Source organism: Eschrichtius robustus, chromosome 17 (assembly GCF_028021215.1).
Source record: "Eschrichtius robustus isolate mEscRob2 chromosome 17, mEscRob2.pri, whole genome shotgun sequence".
In the NCBI taxonomy this organism is placed as follows: Eukaryota; Metazoa; Chordata; class Mammalia; order Artiodactyla; family Eschrichtiidae; genus Eschrichtius; species Eschrichtius robustus.
The window spans coordinates 16,529,504-16,552,653 of record NC_090840.1 but is presented as its reverse complement, the minus strand read 5'-3'; positions in this window follow the sequence as shown (position 1 = coordinate 16,552,653).

Genomic DNA, 23,150 nt, shown 5'->3' with positions numbered 1-23,150 from the left:
TAAACCTTTATTTTGAGGCTGACTTTTCTTTTTTTTTTTTTAAAGCAGATTCTTTTTTTTTTTTTAAATCTATTTATTTATTTATTATTTATTTTGGCTGTGTTGGGTCTTCGTTGCTGCGCGCAGGCTTTTCTCTAGTTGCGGCGAGCGGGGGCTACTCTTCGTTGCGGTGCGCAGGCTTCTCATTGCGGTGGCTTCTCTTGTTGCGGAGCACGGGCTCTAGGCGTGCGGGCTTCAGTAGTTGTGGCACATGGGCTTCAGTAGTTGTGGCTCGCAGGCTCTAGAGTGCAGGCTCAGTAGTTGTGGCGCACGGGCTTAGTTGCTCCACGGCATGTGGGATCTTCCCGGCCCAGGGCTCGAACCCGTGTCCCCTGCACTGGCAGGTGGATTCTTAACCACTGTGCCACCAGGGAAGCCCCTGAGGCTGACTTTTATTAAGCCTACGTTCCCATAGATAATTTTAACAATTAAAAGGAAGAAAATGAATCTATTACCAAGTATATGTGAATCAATTTAAATATTCAATTAAAGCATCATAATGCCCCTATATACCACTACATAATTATCTAATAAGGAATAAGCCACATGTACTCTGCCCTCAAGAAGCTCACAATTCATTTGGGTAGCACGGGTTTAACACCAAAATGACAAACAATAAAAGCACATTAAAAGTATAGTCTTGCAATACAAGAGATATCATGGGCATGTGATTACGGATCATGCTAGTGGAATCATATAGAGTGAGTTCAGAGAAGAAACTTTGTGGGCTGGAAAAATCTAAGAAGGCTTCCCAGAGCCTTGAATGATAGATAAGAATTAGATAGATGAAAGCATAAATCTGGAGAAACTGACTTTGCTTACTTGAAAGGTGAATTTGCCACATTTTCAGAACTGTGAAGTTTTTTATGATTCTATGAAAGGGAAGCTACATGGGCATGTATTGTGTGTGTATGTTTGTGTACATATATATGCATACTATTGAGTAAAACATATATGTGTGTGTGTGTGTGTGTGTATATATATATATACAAAATTTTTTTTACTTAAATAGCGCTTGCTTTGGTAAAATTGCTTTAAGAAAGCTTGAATTGCCTCTTTAAATACATTTAGGCTTTTAATTGCACACATACTTTTTCTAGAAATTACACTCAACTCTTCTGTTTTGGTTTATTATTCAGATTTAATAAAACTTTCATCACCATACAGTTTTTTTTCTCTATATATATGGCTGCTGAGTTAATTCACCTCTAGCTATCCCTAAGAACTCACATCTACCTGTATTTAGTTAGAAGCTGAACAGCTTCACAGTTAGAATGTATAGCATTCATGGTGAGGCATTGTTACCAGATTTCTGAAAGACCTCGTTTCCTTGGCAACCTTCTTCAACTTTCTAAGTAACCTCTAATTTTTCTTTTTGTAAGAAGTCTGTGTTATTCCACTTGTCTTTCACCAAAAGAACCAACGTGAATAGCTTTTCAGGTTGAATTAATGCCATAACTTATCCAATTGTATAAAACTTTTCCTTCTGCAAGAATCCTCTTATCACTGAGGTAATGTGCAAAGAATGTCCTTTGAGAGACAGGTTTACAGAAAACTGAAATGCTTTTTGCTATTACTTACACATATTTTATTATTGTATTTACCAAGGAAACTTTGGAGTGCCTCTATGTGTGAAATTGTGTGCTAGGTGCTAAAGCATGTCATTTCTCAAAGTATCAACTTGCAACTTAAATAATATCTGAAAAAATTATTACTGTCATTGGGAGTGAGTCATAGGAGTGCAAATATTTAAATATACATTTAATGGCTACTCCATCCTTCAGGTGATTTGGCCCCTGAATCTTGGAGTTGTGATTGATTCCGCTTTTCCCTTCACACCCCATATCCAATCCATTAGCAAAATCAGTTGGGTCTACCTACAAAAGTCAAGAATTGACCACTTCTCAGCAACTTCACTGCTATGACTCTGGAACAAGCCACCACCATTTCCCAGCTGGAGTATTAAAATAGCCTCTTAATTGCCTGTTCCATCTGCTTTAGTCTATTCTCCATAGCCAGAGGTGTCCCACCTAAAATGCAAGTCTCCTCTTGTGACTCCTCTCCTCAGAATCCTCCATGGTTTCTCACATCACTCAGAGGAATAGACAACGGCCTTCAGGCGCTGAATGATCTGGTCCCCAGGTACTCTCCAACATCACTGCCTGCCCTTCACAATCTCTCACTAACTCTACTTCAGCCACACTGGCCTCTCTATTGTTCCCCAGACCCACCAAGCACACTCCCACTCAGGGCCTTTGCATGTGCTGTTCCCATATTCTAGAATGTTCTCTCTCCCTAACATCCCCACAGTTTGTTCCCTCTCCAGTCTCTGGCCTTTGCTCACATGGCACTTTCTTCGTGAAACTTTACTTGCCCCAGTCCCCATTTTAATTGCAACTTTCTCAGTTCCAGTGGGGAACTATTGTTTCTATTGCACTAGAATAATGTACTAGGTATTTCCCTTGTTTCTTTTGTGCCTTTCTCCCTACTTGAAGGTAAGTTCCATGAGAGAGGAAGTTTTCTCTGTTTTATTTTAAACTATTCAAGTGACATTGGAGTATATTCTTATCCTTATTTAATTCCTCATATTGAAATAGTCTAAGAAGTCTTAGAAGAAACTAAAAAGTCCTGAAATTTTCATATTCTTTTTTTTCTCCTCAAATCTTTCTCCCTACCTTTTCATATGTACAATATACTATTATTTTCTAGATACCAGAGCTCTGCAAACATGTGAAGCTCTAAGGAAAAATTTCCAAATATATACCTTCCATGCTTCCAGATGCTACAGTAGTTGGGACTAAAGATGGGCTTCCTCTGTGTAGGGTTCCCGAGTGTGGGCAGTTTGGTATTCGACCACATGGCTGATCAATCCTAGCAACAGTCTGTGTCTCTTTAACTATGACGTTAGCTTATATGTTTCCTGAAACAGAGAAGGTAATCACTTTTAGTTTCAAAAGCTTTATGACCAGGCACCAGGCATTATTCTGGAGTAAAGAATAATATAAGTTAACAGAAAACTAAGGCAATTCAAAAATGAAAATTTGAGTAGTACTGTGGTGGTTCTTCCAATGTCTAATTATCTTCTTTTAGTCTTTGTTCAATCTCTCAGTCTGGTTGGTTCCACTCATCTGAATCCATTTTTCAAAGGCATCTATTATGAGCTGATTTTTGTCCCCCCAGAATTTATATGTTGAAGCCTTAACGCCCTAGCACCTCAAAATCTGACTGCGCTGTATTTGGAGATAGACCTTTAGAGAGGTAATGAAGGTACAATGAGCTCATATGTGTGGGCCCTAATCCAATTTAACTGGTGTCCTGATAAGAAGAGGAGATTAAGACACAGACCTGCACACAGAAGAAGGACCATGCAAGGACAGAGCAAGAAGGCAGCCAACTGCAAGCCAAAGAGAGAAGCCTTAGAAGAAGCAAAGTCACCTTGATCTTGAACTTCTAGCTCCAGAACTGTAAGAACATAAATTTCTGTTTTTTAAGTCATGCAATCTCTGGTATTTTGTCATGGTGGCCCTAGAAAACGAATATAACATCCTATTGATGAATGCTGGATTCGGATATATAATGGCCACAAGCCCTTCTAGGTGAGGCACTCTGAAAGCACACTGCATCCAGCTTTCTTGTTAGGCAGATGTTTGGCAAAGAGCTTTGTTGGGTTCTAAAATACAATAGTTTATGCTTATTATTTTTCTTACATTGTCATCTTTTACATCTTTTACATGTGTAGAGAGCATTTTTCTAGGTCCTTGAGATATAAATAACACAAAATGAAACAAAAAACAAATATGTTTCTTAACCATGAGAGGCTTATCATCTATTTAGGGAAAACAGAATATATGTAGTTCCTAAAATAAGTATGGAAAAAACTCAAAGAAGGAAGCAACTATGAGAAACTCCAATGATACTTAAGCAAAATCTTAAAAACTTTGCAAGACCAAGACTAGTGGAGTAAGCATAATTCTACTCCATGAAATATAAATAACACACAAGTATGTGGAAGCTGGGATAATCTAGGAAATATGAGTTGAATGGAGGGGACCTATCTTGACAGGTTGCCAAATTTGGACTTCATTAAGTAGTCAGAGAGGAGCCTCTGAAATTTGTGATTAGGTAGCTGATATATCCAAAATAATACCTTTGGAAAAACATGGTAGAAATGTGTGCAATCGTTTTGGGGAGGGGAGTGAGGAGGACACTCCTTGGAATCTATTTCAGTCCTACAGACTAATGCTTCCCAAAGTGTTATCCTGAGTTTCCTCAGAAGAAAATTTTCCTCAAAAGAAGGGACTCGTGGTTGAGTCACACAGAGATCTTCCTCGACTTCCAATGGGGTTACATCCTGATAAACCCATGGTAAATTGAAAATATCGTAAGTTGAAAATGCATTGAATACACCTAACTTACAGAGCATCATAGCTGAGCCTAGCCTACCTTAGATGTGCTCAGGACACCTACATTAGCCAGCAGTTGGGCAAAGTCATCCAACACAAAGCCTATCTTATTATAAAGTGTTGATTATCTCATGTAGTTTATTGAATATTGTGTGAAAGTGAGAAGCAGAATGGTTGTCTGGGTCCAGAATGGTTGTAAGTGTTATCAGTTGTTTACCCTTGTGATCCTGTGACTGACAGGGAGCTGCAGCTCACTGCACTGCCCAGCATCACAAGAAAGTATTGTACAGATATCACTAGCCAAAGAAAGGATCAAAATTCAAAGTACAGTTTCTCCTGAGCGAGTATCACTTCCGCACCATCATGAAGTTGAAAAATTGTGACTCGAACCATCATAAGTTGGGACCATCTGTAGTGTGTTCTTGGGGATGTTCAAAGCTAGTTAGCATATTTTAAAGGCCCAAAGCAGTTCCTCAGTAAAGACACCTGTTTAATTATGTTTAACCCTGTGTTTCCTACACTTTTCTACCCCTGGAACTTTGTTGTTGTTGTAGTTGGCAGAGTAATGCCTCTAAATATCCTATGGAATTAGTCATCCACAGGAGAGCAACATTAGGAATTACTAGTCTAGGCTTGTGGGCCCAGACTGGAGTGGTGGAAAAGGGAAAGTAAAAGAAAGGATTGGGTTCAAGACATGTCAAAGGCAGAGTGAGTTGACATGATCTCTCTGTGGGTCAAGTGAGAGAGATGCTCACTGAGTGATTATAAAGTTTGGAGGAAGAGAGGCAAGGAGGTTATTCCTCCCTTCCCAGCCAGAATGTAAGGCCAAGGGACAAGGATTGTATCTTATTTCCTTTCTCTTTCTCTTTGCACTTAACAGAGGACTGAGAACATGAGCCATATACAACAAATAGGTAGTAATAGATTTCTTGTCTAGTATTTGAGTTAATATTAGAAGGAAGACTATTTAGACATTACATGTTAAGCTATCCATATCTATCAAAGCTAGACTAAAATTCCTCTTAATATCCTGTAGGTCTTAGGGTATCTACCTTGACTCTGCAAAGGCTTTATCCACTTAATAAAAGCCAAAGTCTCTTGTCCTTTGTTCTTAGGCTCTGCAGGTTTTGTTTCGGCTTCCTGTTCTCTTCCAGCCTTTTGGTTGTTCCTTATCTTCTCCCACTTCACTTTTTGGGCTGGATCTGAAAATGACTTAGGTAGCTTTTGACTCGGCACTCTACAAGGACTCTGTTCTTATCCTTTGGCTTCTCTATTTCTGGCTGCTTCAAGAACCTTTACAGCTCCCGCCCCAGTTGGTTTCAGGGATAACAACCCCTTGGCCAGCATCCCAGATGGGCTGGCTCCAGCCTCTCCTAAGGGAATTAATTATTTACCACGGGTTATTTCTAGGCTTGACTCAACTGGATGTTCTTAGCCCAAATCAGGGTTGATGATGCAGGGCACGATTCCAAACAGTACTGATTCATGACTTCCATCTTATTCATATCTCCCCTATTTCAAGATTTTAATATAGGTTTCCCAGTATTCATTTACCTAATTTATTCCATTGCCCTACTGATTTCTCAGGGTAATTTTTGTACTCAGGTATAGTTAGCAGGTTGCAAATTAAGACTTACAGCCCTGCCATGGACTGGTTGTACGTGACTCTGGGCATTGTATTAACCTCTCTGAACATCACTCTCCTGAAGCTGTAACATGAGGATAAAAATTATCTTATCTTAATGCTATCTCCCTGATAATTATAGGAAAAGAGATAATACCTGTAAAGGATGTAGCAAAGCTGCTGGCACATAAGTTGTTCGATAAAGGCTAGTTATTACTGAACCTCTCAGAGAAGATAAAACCTATGAAATAAGGTTTTTATTATAGGATTAATATATTTTAAGTAAAATATATTTATTTCTTTCAAATTTATACAGTGACTCAGGCCATACCAACAAAACATTGCTTCATGAGTATTTGTTATTTTTACTAGCACTAGCTTACTTGCATTTTAAAGCCATATATATATATCTCAATCATCCAATTTTCATAACTAATTTCCATGTACATGGAAAGTCCCATGTAGTTCACCTTTTTAATCAATAGGACTAGTATAGCAGCAGTGGTAAACATATGAGGACCATCCTATCCCTTCTATACAAAATGTCCTATTCACAACATATCTTTGTATCAAATCATCACATTGTATACCTTAAACTTAGACAATATTATATGTCAGTTACATCTCAATAAAGCTGGAAAAAAATTATTTCAAAAGAGCAAATTGGACAAGGAATTAGAAGTGCTATCAGGAAACAGCATGAGTCCCTTTTCCATGAAATAGAATGATGATAGATTCTTGGCTTGTCCCCTCTACCTCTCTATTCGATAAACATTTGTGAGCGCCCAATGTTTATGGAGAGCTTATTATGAGTCAGGCTTTGTTTTTCCATCTATAACGTTTTGAACAATTTATCATATTAGATAAGTGATCTTTGACAAAGATCTATTTCATGCTGGGATCGACGATTTCTGTGCTGCTTTTTCAACCACAAGATAATTCTACATTTCTCCTATTACCAGGTGCTTACCAATGTAGTATTTATTATAATTTGACCTAAATTATTTAGAATACAAAGATTTTTATTATAGAGATGTATTTAGCAACATTTTTAAAGTGTGATTAAAAATATACTTTTTTTTTCAAATCAACCCAGATGTGTACTTCAGTGACGAAACATCTTTAATCCTTTACTAAGATGAAAGTAGTTTGGGTTATATTCACATGCAGTTTATTGGTTAAAATCTGATGCGTCTGCCCCATAAGTCTATAAAATATTTTCTGTTTCTTCAAGGAAATAAGTATCCAAGTTCATTTGTTAATTTCAGTGGGCTAACGCCTTCTAGAAAACAAAGGAAATGTTTGAAAAATAATGACTTTGACATTCAGGATAAATTATATATTCAAATGAATTTGGCAGAATAAAGCAGTCTGAGGCATTGCGTTTAAATTATTTTGAACTGATTTCTCCTCCTATAGAAGGTGACCAAATACTTCCATCAAAGGGGCTAATACCAGTAACTCACTTTCAAGCTCAGTTTTCCTGGGCCTCCCTGCAGACAGGAGTTGAAGGCCTCTGGGGTATTCAGGTTCAGTGAAGCCTAGTTGAATAATTGCAGAAAATAAACACCCCTAGGAAGTATGGAAAAGGTGAATGGTAGTAAAATGTTATTAAACTTAGAAATTTCAGCTTTCTCCCTTGTTTCTCCTGGCATATTTCAAAGGAAATGCCACAATGACTCTGAGGTTTTTTAAGTCACATGCTGAACTTGCAATAGTATTAGAAAGGAAAGCCATTGTGAAATAGAAAAAGAAAAGAGCAGTTAGGACACTTTAATGAACAGTTGAATGCACCTCAAATGAAAAACAGATGTTCTTTGTTAAATTTAACAGCGATTCTTATTCAGATTGAGGTAACTAGCCGCGACAGTGGGGCAGAATTGGCTACAGCAGGATCTTGTTCAAGAAAGTTAGTATATTTCTTCTTGTTGTTCTGTACCAAAAATTTCCCCCAGTTTTTTCTGCATTTAGTTAAAAGTGAGCATTTGAAAGTTTAAGCCTTGAAAATTGATTTTATTCATGTATTTTTCATTGCTAATTTTTTTCTATACAAACTTTAATTCATGAGATAGTTTTAGTTTTGTAACTATTGCATAAATCTTATTCTGGCATTTCATTAGTTTTTTTTTTTTTTAATGCATCAATGTCACATAACACAGGGTGCTATTAATGTTTTAGAACAGCAACTGATGTTATATTAAGTACATTTTATTAATACCCTTTCCCCCTAAAAAATGTTTATCCACACCTCCCCTGTCACCCTCCTCCTCCAAAAAAAAATCCCCACTAAACAAGCTTTTCTGGGCAACCCATTTCAGTCCATCAGTCAGCGGTATTTTCTCCCATGCGCCAAACTTTTGCTAACCTATCTCATCTGATTCATTCAATGGAAACATGGTCACAAGCCAATACAGACTCACTCACATGACCCTTTCCTGAAAGGATAAATTATATTACTATTCCAGCTCTAACTCGTTTTGAGATGCACTAGGTTTCCTGGTTTGAGGTTTTAAAAGTTTTTTAGCATATATATTGAACAGCACCTGGCATTCTATTTTAACCATACGTGTGCCAGAGACTACAATGGTAGAAATCAAGAAAAAAATAGAGAACAAAAAAATTGGGTGGGGGGTAGGGGAAGAGGCGGATAAAGCATTGAGTGTATTAACATATTATTAATTTTTAAGTCAGTGACTTCACTATGCATTATCTAAGGTGTAAAAGGAGACACAATCTTATTCCACAACAAGGTGAGAGAAGTGTGTGATTTATTCAGTAACATCCAGTGAGGCACGGATGAAAATACAGACAATTGGGACTGTAATCAGCTGCTCTGAATGGAGGTATCTTCTTACGTGCTCCATGTCTTTTTATTTCTCTGTATATTATTGTTTGATGCCCAGGAAATTTATCCTCTTTGTTCTTAATCTTTATCATTTAAAAAGAAAACCCGTAAAACAGAACTACAACCAGGTCATTAAACAGCAGGGAGACTATAGAATAAGCTAAGTAAACAACGGAGGAAGGAAAGCATCCCCAAACTGTCATAGTTAAGCAGGGCTTGCCTCCTTGAAATTCCCATCTGAGCAACATCAAGGTCAACTTCAATACTCAACGAGAGATGGGGGGTAAAAAAGGCAATGTTTCAAAAGAACAAAACTCATAGCTCCAAAACCACTTCTAAGTTTAGATCAGTCACGCTGAAGAAGGGAAAGGAAAGACAGTGCTTCAAAGCAGACCAGCTTAATACTGTTAGAAATCACATGTATCTCGCAAGTTGCAATCGTGATTTATACTATTATACAATCCAATACAGGCACATTTTAGGTCAGGGCATTAAATTTCTCATTCTTTCTTCCTGTTTGTTTCTTTTCTCCTTTAGGAAACTTCAGGGTTAAAGGATAAATTCTGTGTTTTAAGTAGGACAAAAATTTCAGTCATATACAAAAAGTCACTTTCTTAAAAACAACTCTTTATTTCAGAAAAAAAACCTAATAATTAAAAGTCCAAGCACTGCCATATTAAAAGAGGTTAGATTTGGGAATCAATCTTTCTAATTCATAAAGCAAGATGATAAGTTATTGCTCTTTTACATGATGAACATTTTTACTTGGTTTTGAGTAAACCAGATCTCTATTTTGCAGACCTAGTTGTTTAACCCAGTTAGGGGGATGTTGGAGAAGTCAGAAAGCAAGGGGGATTATACCTCACCTGTCCCGAGTTGGTGGTTACCTGCATACCCCATCCTCCCCAGTCCCCTGACTCTTTCTCTCATCTGAACTTCAGTGATATTTCCCTTGGCCAGATTCTTTGGCAAATGCTAGATCTTGTACATCAGATACATCTTGAACATCTACTATCCTGCCATCCAGATGTGGTTCCCATCCTCACTTAGCTCTTACAATTCGAGGATGCTTCACGTGTAAGTGATAATTCTACTTTTCTTGTTAATACCTCTATGTGAGAATGAACAGATTGCCATTTAAAGTTCTCTTAGAACTTACAAAATCACATTATTAAGAGCTATGATTTGTATCCTATAATAAGGAAATTACCTGCAGCAATTTAAGCCATGCCAAAGTTGATAAACTTATAAATGCATACTCATTATTATTCAACATTATTATAAAATATCCACCAGAATGGGTGATGTCATATTTCCTTCCGTAGTCTCACTCCCCTAGTCCAAACATCCCAGTAAAAGAAATATGAAGTTGTGTTGTATCAAATTCAGCCTCATGAGGTCTCTATGGTTTTAATCAGGATCTTTTCACCTTTTCTGCCACACCTCCCTTGAGACCTTTGGACATCCAGCCTAGAGCTGAGTTTGTCTCAGAACTTCCCTTTTTGGATTCTTTGCCCATCGTTGGCCATGCCTCATAGCAGTGCTGGCCTGTCCATCGATTCCCAGGAATATTATCCTTCTTTCCAACTATTCCAACAAGCATGCTTGTTTAGGTTAGAATACTAAGACATGGTCCCGATGATAGCAATGGAACAAGTATATTCACCTACACACACATACACACACACACACACACACATACAGTAAAGATTTAATGGAGAATTCACTTTTTAAAGAAGATATGATCCAAGAATATCCAAATCTGGAAAGAAGTTAGGTAATTATAGATATTAAGGTGCTTAGATGAGGGGCATTTCCCACTAATCAGTTGTACACAGAAGGCTTTTCCCACTGCGTGTGTGTTGTGGGAGAGATGTTTAATCACATTTCAGAATATGTAAGAATTAAACACAATGTAAAAATTTCATAGGCTTATTGAAAAATAAGGATGACTTTTTTTTAGATTGGTAAATTCATTAGCATTATCTTACTTTTACAAATGATATTTTACTGTTTCAAAAGTGTCTTGTTTGCTTTCTCAACCTCTCTCAATTCAAGAATTTGTTAAAGTGTACATTTTTTCTAGAAACAATGAAGAAAATGACTCAGGAAGCTCTTTTTTCCTCTCTGAAGTTCTATGGGGAATTTTCTTTAAAAGTTTTGGTGATGGGTCCTACCTAGAGGCCTGATCAGGGCTTCTAGTCCAGGGCCTGGGAAGGCAAGTGTAACCTGGCAGGCCATCGGAAACCATCCATCAGGCCAGGGTGAGGACAGACACCTGGAATGTCACAAAACACTTCTCACCTTATACAAATTAAAGTGAAACCCTTAGCAGGCAGAAAGTTCAAGGGGAACTAGAATCGATCACATAGAGCAAGAAAAAAATGTACAGACTGCAAACACACTTCTCTAGCTGAGCAGATAAGATGACATTCACCAGTTCTGCCATCTTACTGTGATCAACATTCCCAGTCAGAATAGTTATGTTGTCTAATAAATTTTTATTTGAATGAGCTTCCCATTTTATTTTATTTTTTTTAACATCTTTATTGGAGTATAATTGCTTTACAATGGTGAGTTAGTTTCTGCTGTATAACAAAGTGAATCAGCTATACATATACACATATCCCCATATCTCCTCCCTCTTGCGTCTCCCTCCCACCCTCCCTATCCCACCCCTCTAGGTGGTCGCAAAGCACCAAGCTGATCTCCCTGTGCTATGCAGCTGCTTCCCACTAGCTATCTGTTTTACATTTGGTAGTGTATATATGTCCATGCCACTCTCTCACTTCGTCCCAGTTTATGCTTCCCCCTCCCCGTGTGCTCAAATCCATTCTCTACGTCTGTGTCTTTATTCCTGTCCTTCCCCTAGGTTCATCAGAACCACTTTTTTTAAGATTCCATATATATGTGTTAGCATACGGTATTTGCTTTTCTCTTTCTGACTTATTTCACTCTGTATGACAGACTCTAGGTCCATCCACCTCACTACAATTTCGTTTCTTTTTATGGCTGAGTAGTATTCCATTGTATATATATGCCACATCTTCTTTATCCATTCATCTGTTGGGTGAGCCTTGGATTTGGGGAAACTTACATCTTCATATAAATATCCCATGCATGATGTCTGTTCATGGATGTAAAAATCCCAGATTCTTCTTAGGCAAAGCATTTTAGGACCTTTTAAGTGCAATCAGGGTGTTGGTTCTAAAATTTTAATTTTAGAACCAACAATCATGCTTATTTTCTTATATATTTTATAAATCAACATTACTATCTGAATCACTGAATTTTGACTTGTGAGGACCTAAGTATATTGTAGGACTGAATATATTAATTAAAGATCATGGATCTGACTATAACTGTTGTAGAAAATCTGATTGCTATGTGATTCTCAAGATGTATATTTCTTTGGTAACATTCTACTATTGAAAAATCTTTGGTCCTGGAATTGGTGGCACTCAGGAAGTAGTGGGTATCTTTTAGGTCCTCCCATCAAACTTTTTGTTTTATATTTGAAAGTAGCAAGAAGATTGCAACTTCCATAAAGAATAGACCATGGGGCTTCCCTGGTGGTGCAGTGGTTGAGAATCTGCCTGCCAATGCAGGGGACACGGGTTCAAGCCCTGGTCTGGGACGATCCCACATGCCGCGGAGCAACTAGGCCCGTGAGCCACAATTACTGAGCCTGCGCGTCTGGAGCCTGTGCTCCGCAGCAAGAGAGGCCACGATAGTGAGAGGCCCGCGCACCGCGATGAAGAGTGGCCCCCACTTGCCGCAACTAGAGGAAGCCCTCGCACAGAAACGAAGACTCAATGCAACCAAAAATAAAAATAAATAAAAAATAGACACTATTAAAATCTTTAAAAAAAAAAAAAAGAATAGACCATTTTTCTAAACATATAAGGCTGTTTCTTAACATCAACCTAAGCTAAGAACAACAACGACAAAAAAATAGAAGCATTAGCAAAAGATAAGGGAGGAAAATAAAAATAGTTCACCTAGCTAGAAAGTGATCCTAACCTGCTACCCAAGACCTGTATCTACTCAGTTCTTTTCAAGTTTTGCTTATATAGTTTCTGGAAAAACTTGTATGCAGTAGAGTTATTTGGAGATGTGTGCCTTCAAATCAAGAGTTTTTTTTATATTTTGCTGTTAGCTATTTTATTTTTAAAAAAAGTTCATATACAGGGGAAAATATCAAAATGATTTCATCAGACATTTTCAAATAGAAGTATTGTATACACGAATTATATTAAATGAAGTCACCAAAGGAGACATTTGTTCCATTCCTTACCTCGTCTGTCACGTATCACTAATCCTTTATGCAGAGGTACAGTCTGCAACGTGAAGAAAATGGGGGTCACTAAACAAGAAAGTCAAGGGAATTGTATACATTTGTTGAAAATTACTACTATTATTTGGATATCCTCAAGAAATAAAATCATTTATGGATTTCTTTCACAAATTTGAAGAATAAAACAAATAATATCCCATTAGAATGGGATGGATCTGAGAACATAAAGATAAAAACATTCCAAGAATGATCATGAAAGTCACATTCTAATTAAGGTCATTGAAATGAGCATGAATCCTATTTATACTGTTGTTGTCAAGGGAAATTATTTCAGATGTTTAAAACAGTATGCTATTGTCACTATTTAAATCCAAGTCTTTTTTTTTTTAATGGAGAAAGATTGAGATTTATTTCAGATAATATTTTCAATGTTATTATAAAATAACAGAGATTGGTTGGGATTTTTTAGATAAAACTTTTAATATTATTCGTCAATAGTCTAGATCAGAGTTTCTCCACCTCAGCAATATTGACATTTTTGGTCTGTATTGTTTGTCATAGAGGCTATTCCTGTATGTTGTATGATATTTATTTATTTATTTATTTTAAAATTTTATTGGAGTATAGTTGATTTACAATGTTGTGTTATTTTCAGGTGTACAGCAAAATGACTCAGTAATGCATATACATATATTCATTCTTTTTCAGATTCTTTTCTCATATTGGTTATCACAGAATATTGAGTAGAGTTCCCTGTGCTATTAAATCCAGTCTTTAAGAATATTTTTTTCAGCCTGGTTTTGTCCTGTAAGAGATTGAAACTTTGAACTGGTAGCAAAGATACACGCCTCTCCCCAACCACAACAGTATGAAAACATAATGCCTTTCTGAACAATAGTATTTTATGCCATCTTATAATGAAGGGAAAAATACATTCTTTAAATTAAAAAAAAAAACAACAGGATTTAGATCCTGATTTTTGCCATTTATTTTTGTGATTAGATTTTGGATGAGTTTCTGCAGGTCTCTGAGTTTAGAATCTTCAAGTATAAAATGAGACTAATCAGACATGTCTCACAGTACTGTTTCTAGTAAAGGTAGGTGTCTGTGTACAAGTTCCTTTCCCTGAGAATGCTCTGACAACCACAGTCAAAGACAAAACTCTATGAACAGATTAGGAGTGTGTCTGCCTAAGGCATTGTACTTTCTATGCTTGAGAAGCAACAGAAGCAAATATTCCCATTTCCATTACCAAAGACCAGTAATCAACGGAAGAGTTTTTGGAGAGACAGCGGCCCTAGAAAATAAAACCCTTAGTGTCCCCAGAGGAAGAATGGATTAGAAAAGTTGTACTAAATACCTTCTGTCCTTCCCTAGAAAGACTCACCAGATTATCACTGACTTCTTTGTAAAACAGAACAAAATAAAACTGGGAGGTTTCCTTATCAAAAGCAAAGTAACCACTTTTTTTTTCAGAGTCATTCAAAGCAAAGGATATTTACATCGTAAGAAACTGACAAATACAGAATTCTCATCTTTACATTAAGTGAAACCAGACATTCATATCAAAAAATATCTGAAAGGAGGTATCTGACCATTACAGAAAAATCTCCTTTAAAAATGGATAGTTATGGGTAATCACTTCTCTCAACACTATGCAACATACCTAGAATATTGATGCCCCTGCTTTTGAAATCTTAGGGTCAGCCCTGTCCCCCTTCACCCTTTGCACGCCCATATTCATGTGGACAACACAAGCCTTTGTTCATTTTGCAGGTGCAGTGGCAGCAGCTGTTAAGAGCACATTAGTTCAGTGTTTCAGCTACCTTTTTGACATCCCATATGTCTTAATTGAAGGTTAGCAAGCAGGGAGGAAGTTTGGAGGAGGCCAAGTGAAGAGCTGGTTAAAGCCAATTCACTGTATTTGTGTAACCCACGGTTGACCGCTGCCACCATCAAACAGTTGTTCACAGAGCTGCATCGTTTATTTCCTCAACCTTTTAGGACTTCTCCATCCACAAATTGCCCCTCCCCACCACACACACACTTGAGCTTGTAGTGATGGATATAAATTTTGAGATACGCTGACTATTATGTCACCATCATTAAAAAATCCTTTTGGCCAATTGGCATAGTAAAAAAAAATAACTCCTAACCTGGCACTCCAAAAATCTAGAGGTTCAGTTTTGTTCTGCTAATAAACAGTTGGATGACCTTGAGCAAGTCACCTTTCTTGGCCTTGAAGTACTGGAACTAGGAGATGTCACAAGTCCTTTCAGCTATAATTCTGTACTAAACTCCTACCCAGGAGAAAGATGCATCAAAGTTTCAATGGGATTCATGGCAACAGCACCAACATTAAGGGGATTGATTGATCACTCTTGGGGATTGAAGTAGCGACCACTGCTCATCCATCTCCTTATCCCTGATGAAAACAAGGAGTTTCCCTGTAAACAAGGTGCCTCTTTTCCAAGACTTGGAGAGCCCCATGACTCAGGTTTCAGGGGATGAGCCATTTGCCCCAGATATAGACACTGTGCTCTAAGGCCAATGGGTTAGTTCTGTGCTGGGTTTTTGTGGGTTTTTTCTGGCTGGAAGATTTTTTTTATATATATTTTTTTTATTGACGTATAGTTGATTTACAATGTTGTGTTAGTTTCAGGTGTACAGCAAAGTGATATATATATATATCTTTTCCCATATAGGTTACTATGAAATATTGAGTATAGTTCCCTGTGCTATACAGTAGGTCCTTGTTATCTGTTTTATATATAGTAATGTGTATATGTTACTCCCAAATTCCTAATTTATTCTGTGCTGTTTTAAGTGCAAATTTGGACATGGTCACCACATGAAATTATGTTTAACTTAAAATCAAGAGTGTGCTTGGTCTCTACAATGTTATTCGCCATGTTATTGGAAGGGGGAAAAAAAAAACCCTGCCTAGATCACCTGGCTCAAATTTTGTGGTGTTTGCACCTTTACATCTCACAAAATGATGCTTTTAAAAATAATATCTGATAGAAGAATGATGCCTTTCACCATTCATATTAACTCATAACTGATAACCTGTAACTGAGATAACTACTTAGACTACAATTTTACTACTCTAGTCTGGCTAAGTGCTTCGGGAGACTTGAAGCACAAAACTCTGCTCACTCAAAAAGCTTGTTAATGGGTCCCTCATGACTCAGCTATCAATTTTTTAGTATCAGATATACATGCTGTATCCATTATTACTTTCACTTAGAGCCAGATCTGACCTGATTGTACAGCAGCTTATGAGATTTTATTTATTTTTCATTTTAGTAATAGATCAAAAGGAGAAATAACGGTGCATGGAAAATGTGTATCTTAATCAAACCTTCCAGTATAATATTATGAATGTAGCTACTTTGTCCTTTAAAAGAATTGTTCATTTTTGCATGTTTTCTACCTTTAACATATCTTAGGTTGTTTAAATGTGCTTTGTAAGCAATGATAAAATGACAAGTTATCATTGATCTGTCCTTTCTTCCATCTCAGAGGGATTCATTAAATAATGCATGCACCCATGTGAATTACTTTCTTCACTATAGCATCCCCAGACCATTAGCCAAATATAGCAACATTAACATCTTTCAACCCTTAGAAACCCTTTGGCTTTCATTTAATTAAATTATCTCATTATGAAAACTCTTATAATGAGATTAAATTTAATTATTCATTAGACACTTATTTGCACTAGGGAACCTATCAATTATGCATGGTTGAGCTAAACATTTTTCAATCCATCACCTTTTCTTTTCAAGGAAGGTGCAATTTATTAAGTACATTTAGGATACTATACCTAGCAGACTTTAATGTGAATAAGTATCTAACCCTCTTAAAAACTGCTATAATAAGGTTTAAAATTACTATGTGTGAAAAATAGATAAGAGAATTGCTGCCAGATATTCTAGTGTTCTAGACTTCCAGTTTTTGTAAGTGCCCCTAATATAGTTTGTAGCCCATCTTAGAGAACTTTTCTATTATTATGCACCTACCAAACATATCAAATATAGCTGAAATTTTATATATAGGAATAATTATGGAGCTAGTAAAGTATGCATTTAAATCATGACGTTTTGTGCCAATCCTATATTAAATATGTTAATATTAGTAGTATATTAAATGCTGATTTAAAATTTTTTTAAAGTTTCAGGATATACAAAAATAGCATAGTATGGTGAACCACCCAGGTAACCATCTTCCAACTTCAACAGTTTTTTAAAAATTTATTTATTTATTTATTTATTTATTTATGGCTGTGTTGGGTCTTCGTTTCTGTGCGAGGGCTTTCTTCAGTTGCGGCGAGCGGGGGCCACTCTTCATCGCGGTGCGCGGGCCTCTCACTATCGCGGCCTCTCCTGTTGCGGAGCACAGGCTCCAGACGCGCAGGCTCAGTAGTTGTGGCTCACGGGCCCAGTTGCTCCGCGGCATGTGGGATCCTCCCAGACCAGGACTCGAACCCGTGTCCCCTGCATTAGCAGGCAGATTCTCAACCACTGTGCCACCAGGGAAGCCCAACAGTTTTTAACTCAGAGCCAATCTGGTTACAACTGTCACCCTCCACCTGCTCTCCACCCAACTGAAGCAAATCTGAGACAAGTCATTTTGACAATCTTTATGAAAAGAAAATTGAGTGTCTCAAAGACAAAATGTTTTTTTACAATGGAGTGAGTTTTTAGTGAATGTTATGATGATAAATGTCAATTCATGGCATGGGTTCTCCTATCAGTTCCCATCAATATGTAATGAATTATTCTTCTGGTTTGATTTGCACTGTCTTAAGATGGTAGGAAGCATATTATTTAAAAATTATAATATATATCATATTGATTACATATAATGTACATATATATATATACACACACATATATATTTAATAATGTGAGGGACTATTGCAATAGCTCCCTAATTGGCCTCCCTGCTTCTGCCCTTCCACTCTAAAGTTTGTTTTCCGCACAGAAGCCATGGTGATTCTTTTAAAAGGAGACATTATGTCATGACTCTGCTCAAAACCCTCCAATGGTTCTTTTTTAAAATTTATTTTATTGAAGTATAGTTGATTTACCATGTTGTGTTCATTTCTGTTGTACAGCAAAGTGATTCAATTATACATATATATGTTCTTTTTCATATTATTTTCCATTATGGTTTATCCCAGGATATTGAATATAGTTCCCTGTGATATACAGTAGGACCTTGTTGTTTATTCATTCTATATATAATAGTTTACCTTTGCTAATCCCAAACTCCCAATCCATCCCTCCTCCACTCCCCTCCCCCTTGGCAACCACAAGTCTGTTCTCTATGTCTGTGAGTCTGTTTCTGTTTTGTAGATAAGTTCATTCGTGTCATATTTTAGATTCCACATATATGTGATATCATATGGTATTTGTCTTTGTCTGTCTGACTTACTTCACTTAGTATGATGATCTCTAAGTCCATCCATGCTGCTGCAAATGGCATTATTTCATTCTTTTTTATGGCTGAATAATACTCCATTGTATAAGTGTACCACATCTTCTTTATCCATTCATCTGTCGATGGACATTTAGGTTGTTTCCATGTCTTGGCTATTGTAAATAGTACTGCTATGAACATAGGGGTGTGTGTATATTTTCAAATTAAAGTTTTGCCCAATGGGTCTTTATTTCACTCTGGGTAAAATAAAAGCTTCCCAGCATGCCTACAAAGCTCCACATAATCCGATTCCCTAACTAGTTGTCTGGTCTCATTTCTCACCTCTTTCCCCTTTGCTTATTTTTCTCCAGCAGCAATAACCTTGGAGATGCTCAGTTACCTGGAGCATATTCAGACCTCAAGGCCTTCCCATTGCTCTTTCCCAGCCATCTCCATAGCCTACTTCCCTACTTGCTTTAGCTCTCTGCCCATGTTATCTTATCAAAGAGGTCTTCCCTGACCACCATGTATAAAATGGCATGTCTCTCCCCACCTTATGGTTCTTTATCCTCATCCTTGCTTTGTTTTTCTTCATAGCACCCATCACCATCTGACATATTGGTTTATTTCTGCCTCTCTTACCAGAAGATGAATTTCATCGGAGGAGGCCTTTTGCTTTTGTATTTCTTTCTTCTATATCTCCTATGCCTAGAACAATGCCTGGGATATAATAGGGTATTCAATGAATATTTGCCAAATAAATGAAAGAAAAGAATTTGTTCAATTTTCTGAAATAATGTATATGTTTGAATACCCATAATGATGTAGTAGTCCTTTTAGACAGCTGGGGGTGGGGGAGGATGAGATGGAGAGGTAAATTAGGACCCATGTGTGTAACCAGCATTAGAAGTCAAATTTAAGTCTTTTAGGTGTTATCCTGCAGGTGCTTAATGGGGTCAAGGCCAAAAAGTAGGTTCAGGTATGATGGGAATAGGGGTGAGGTGGAGAAACTGAAGAGCTCATGACCCATCAAGAGAGAGTAGCAGAAACAATTTATATGAGACTCTGAGCTCAGGGTTGATTCAACTTCTAATTTTTTAAAAGAGAATCTGAAAAAGTGAAATTTTATATGAAATTCCCCAATTTTAAAAGCGCTGGGTGAACTAAGGTAATCATATTCAGTGGTGACATTCTGCAACTTCAACACTAAGTATTGGGGATCAAAATAGCTTTTTAGATGGGAAATAGAAAGTCCTTAGGGAAGTGGCTCAGGTATCATTGTGAGGAGTGGACTCACCTGGGGAGAGCCAAGAGGCAGAGAATCAGGCTAAAGGCTACCATTGTGGATGAGGCAAGAATGATGCAGGTATGCATGAAGGTAGTATCAGAAGAGGTAGAAGTGACAAGATCTTATGAGTAATTGGATGAGGTAAAGGGAGGCATTCAGGATTACTTTCAGTTTGCTAGCTTAGGAGAGCAGCCGTGTTTGGCTTAAAGGCTTATTGAGCTCTGGGAATGATGATGGTGATTGGAAGAGAATGTGATTTGAGTTATCTCCAGATATCAAGATAGATATATCTTTTAGGCAGTCAAAACTAGGGGCCAAGGGACATAGGAGATAGAGTGAAGCAGGGTTTCTCAATCTGGGCATTATTAACCTTTGAGATGGATAAGTCTTTGTCGTAGAGGACTGTCTGGTACCTTGTAGAATGATTAGCGGCATCCCTGGTGTCTTCTCTCTAGAAGCCAATAGTACTTCCCAGTTGTGACAACCAGAAATGTGTCCAGACATGGACAAATTGCCCTGAGGGGAAAAATTGTCCCCGGTAGAGAACCGCTGAACTAAAGATATAAAGTTATGTCTGTCTGATGTTTTTTTTGAATTTTTATGTGAGTATGAATAACTGGGAATATTTTCAAATACAGACACTGATTCAGTAGGTCTGGAGAAGGCCTGAGATCCTGCATTTCTAACAAGATCTTAGATGGTGCTGAGGCTGCCGGTCCAAGGACCACGCTTTGAGTGCAAGGTTTTTTGTTTTTTTTGTTTTTTATTGGAGTATAATTGCTTTACAATGTTGTGTTAGTTTCTGCTGTACAGTGAAGTGAATCAGCTATACGTATACACATATCCCCTCCCACTTGGACCTCCCTCCTGCACTCCATCCCACCCATCTAGGTCATCACAGAGCACCTTGCTGAGCTGAAATCTTCAGAATGGATGAGGACTGCTCTGGAAGGCTGTAGAGAGCAGTGGTTTTAACTTTGCCAATGTGGGCTTTACGGGAGTTATGAATTAGGCTTCCTAAATGATGGTTTTCGTTCATTTTCTTCCTTTTCTTTTAAAAATTGCTGTTTTTCCTTTACATCTCAAATATTTTTATTAGAGGAGCATTGTAGTCTTTTACTCTGCATCAGAGTCCTAGCAGAAGACAGAATTCCACTCAGATAATGCAAATGAAGTGCATTTAATAAAGGAGCTGTTTACACAGATGTAGGCAAGGTTAAGGAAACCAATAAGGCATAGTGAGGCACCAAGAGACTGGTGCTGCCAAAGAGCGCTGGCACCATGGAGGAGGGGAGGTTGTGGAAGCGCTGTGGTCCTGGAGGGATGCAGCCCCTGGGAGAACCACGGCGCTAAGCAGGAGGGAGAAGGGAAGAAATACCCCTCCCTCTCTCTCTCTTCTAGCCCTCTCACCATCCTCCTGATGCTTCCCATTGGCCAAGTCCAATTGAAGCCCATCGGATGGGAGCTTGGGTGATATAGTCTGTAGAGATCAGCCTGCTGAGGCGAGACAGGGTGAAGAAGAGCAGAGAATGGGTCTGGAGTGAGGAGGAGACATACAAAGAATAACTAATATACACTCCACATAGATACGAAATATGTATACTCAAGCAATGTGTGTTTGCCATTATCCCCATATTTTGATATCAAGTATATTCTCCAATATATAGGGGTTAATAATAGATCCTGCTATTATGATCATAGAAATTTGTCTTGTTTGTAATGACTCTGGCTTTAATAGGAAAATGTTACCCAAAGTGGAACGGAGCTCAGCTGTCTTTGGTTCTACTTTTGTTGCTGAACATACAGCAAGGATCCCCAGTGCTTCTTTGTCCTATTGATGGAAGCATGAAGCCAGTGAAACTAAAGAAGCAGAGAGTGTGTGTGTGTGTGTGTGTGTGTACCAGGCAAAGCAGAATTCTTTGGTGAGAGGAAGGCTCAATTAAAAAATGTTGGGATGACTCCCTAACTATGATTTGTCCCCCAGAGATGCTTGAAACACCATGTAGTGTAGTTAAGAGGGTAGACTCTGAAGTCAGGCAGCCGTGTGTGTTTGAATCCAGGCTTCCCACTCTCTAGTTATGGGAGTGTAGGCTGACCATTAACATCATTTGGTATTGATTTTCTCATCTACAAATGGGAATCTGTAAAATGGGAGTTATAGTAGTACTTGTGTCATTGGGTTATTGTGAGAATTAATTAAGATACTACAAGTAAAACACTTAGAGCTATATGTGGCATGTGGAAGGTCCTCAATAATTAGTAGCTTTATTGTTGTTATAAGGTTGATTGCCTTGTTTACAAATAAAAGGAGTCAAAATTAGTGAGAACTTTAAGTGCTCTGGAAGTGGTGAAAGAAGCAGAGGAAGAAAACTGAAGAGGTTTCTTCATCAAAGAATGTCACCTACTAATGAATCACTGGTGTTTCTCTGATTCCCTTCAGACTGCAACTGGATAAAACATCTGCTGCCTCTCAGAGCACCCAGTTTTGCTGGTTTTCTTCTGTTATGTGTATACTTATGCCATCAGAAAAGAGCTTCTATTTTATAAGTTTTTGGTCAGAAAAAAATATTGATCTTCTATGACTCAATGGAGTGTCTGCAATGCTACAGAACTTGTCAGATTTTGTTGTTTTATTGAAGGGTTTTCCAAATAATCATCTTATATGAGAGTCATGAATTCAATTAAAGCTATAGATAAAATCGCTGTCTTTTCCAGAAGTTTAGTTCTGAAATGGAAAACAATATAAGAGTGTTCTCTGCTTCTTCAGAACACCGGGATACCTGATGTTCACAGGTATTCCAGAGGTCAAGGCTTTGAAGCCCTTAACCATCCAATGGACATTTCATTTCCTCTGAGTTAATAGGGAAGCCACTCTTAGAATATTTGTCCAGAGTTCCAACCCAGCTTGACATAACTTTCTATAAAATGTTGACATATATGATTGAGGTAAATATTTTCTTTCAAGAATCTGAAGGAACTCTGAGGAAACAGTCTAAGAAAACTAGGAGAGGGAATTTCAGGTGGGTTTTCATGTGAAATTTTAGTTGGAAAAGTGTCTGTGGGCAGAGACAAGAGTGATAATGCTCTAGCCATTTCTCTGCAGCCAAAATTAGAATGACTGCAAACCTTGTCAAAGATGGAATATAAATTGGACACAGAAATGATGGGATAAGAATTCAGTTCAAGGAGTCTTAGAGAATTCTGGTGTTTTTTTTTTTTAAATTTTT